The 1,663-nt window shown below is 67.0% G+C and overlaps 1 pseudogene; it reads left to right on the top strand.

The window, feature by feature from the left end:
* The first annotated feature begins 263 nt into the window (after positions 1 to 263).
* Positions 264 to 1,379, top strand: LOC149316993 (forkhead box protein F2 pseudogene; annotated as a pseudogene).
* The last annotated feature ends 284 nt before the right edge of the window (positions 1,380 to 1,663 follow it).

Below are 1,663 nucleotides of genomic sequence, written 5' to 3'. Positions count from 1 at the left end.
CCTGGAGCTGCTTTTTTGGGCCGACGAGGAGGGAGGGAAGGCTCTGGCGACAGCTCGGGACTCTGTTTGGCTGCCGGGCGGGGGCGGGGGTGGGGGCTGTGGGGTGGGTTTGCTCTGCTTTAAAGGCGGCTTCAGGATGGGTCCCGGGCGGGGGTCCCAGAGCTGAGCCGAGAGCCAGAGAGAGACCTGGAGGCTCCGGAGTGAGGCGGGGAAGGGGGGGAGGAGGAAGGAGGGGAATCAGGGAAGGGAAGGCGGAAGGGGGGCTCCTCGGTGCCGCGATGCGGAGGGCACTGCTGCCAGAGCGCTGAGCCGTCGGCGTCGCGGGAGGATCCGGCTCCATGAGCTCCGAGGTCGGGGCCCCGGTGCCTCGGAGCCCGGCTTTGATGAGCGCCCCCTCGCAGCCTTCCTCCTCCTCCTCCTCCTCCTCCGCCCTGGAGACCTCCAGCAGCACCAGCAGTAGCACCAGCGCCGCCGCCTCCGCCCCGTCGAAGGGCAAGAAGGCCAGCTCGGGGCTGCGTCGCCCGGAGAAGCCGCCCTACTCCTACATCGCCCTGATCGTGATGGCCATCCAGAGCTCGCCCTCCAAGCGGCTGACGCTGAGCGAGATCTACCAGTTCCTGCAGGCCCGCTTCCCCTTCTTCCGCGGGGCCTACCAGGGCTGGAAGAACTCGGTCCGCCACAACCTCTCGCTCAACGAGTGCTTCATCAAGCTGCCCAAGGGCCTGGGCCGCCCGGGGAAGGGCCACTACTGGACCATCGACCCGGCCAGCGAGTTCATGTTCGAGGAGGGCTCCTTCCGACGCCGCCCGCGGGGCTTCCGACGGAAGTGCCAGGCCCTCAAGCCCACCGCCGCCATGTACCACCGCATGGTCAACGGCCTGGGCTTCCTCCCGCAGGGCTTCGACTTCCAGGCCGGGGCCCCCGCCGCCCCCTTGGGCTGCCACCCCAACGCCTACGGGCCCCTGGAGGTCATGCAGGCCGGGCCCTACGAGGCCCACCACGTCCCCCACATGTCCCCCAGCCCCGGGTCCTCCTACATGGCCAGCTGCCCCGTGGTCCCCTCCAACGCCAACGCCGACTACGGGCCGGAGACCAGCAGCAGCAGCCCGGTGCCCTCCTCGCCCGCCCTGGCCAGCGCCCTCGAGTGCCACTCGCCCTACGCCAGCCCCGCCGGGCACTGGACCCCCTCGGCCGCCTCCCCGTACCTCAAGCAGCAGGGCCTGCCGCCCCCGACCGCCGCCCCGACCGCCACCTCCGCCGCCCCCGCCGGCCTCCACTCCGGAGTGGCCCCCTACTCCCTCGAGCAAAGCTACCTGCACCAGAACGGACGGGAAGACCTCTCAGGTACCCAGCCTCCCTCCTCCCGGGTTTGCAAGTAGTAGGAGGGGAGGGCTTACTTTCAGGTGTAAAGGCAGCCCCCCAGGGATCGGGCCCTGCCTCCCGTAGATTCCTGAGCCAAATCTGGAGCTGAGGGGCTCTGACCGCGTTTGAGAGTGGTATTGGTGATGATATTATTATTATTATTATTATTATTATTATTATTTTGCCTTCAAGTCGCTTCCGACTTAATGCCGCCCTTCGGTGGTGGGGTTTTCTTGGTAAGATTTGTTCAGAAAGGGTTTGCCATGGTCTTCCTCTGAGGCTGAGATAGTGTGGCTTGCTC

This window comes from Sceloporus occidentalis, unplaced genomic scaffold (genome assembly GCF_023333645.1).
Source record: "Sceloporus occidentalis isolate IW3139 unplaced genomic scaffold, rSceOcc1.0.p SCAF_3, whole genome shotgun sequence".
Classification (NCBI taxonomy): Eukaryota; Metazoa; Chordata; class Lepidosauria; order Squamata; family Phrynosomatidae; genus Sceloporus; species Sceloporus occidentalis.
The sequence above is the reverse complement of the archived record's forward strand: the minus strand, read 5'-3'. Positions and strand labels throughout refer to the sequence as shown.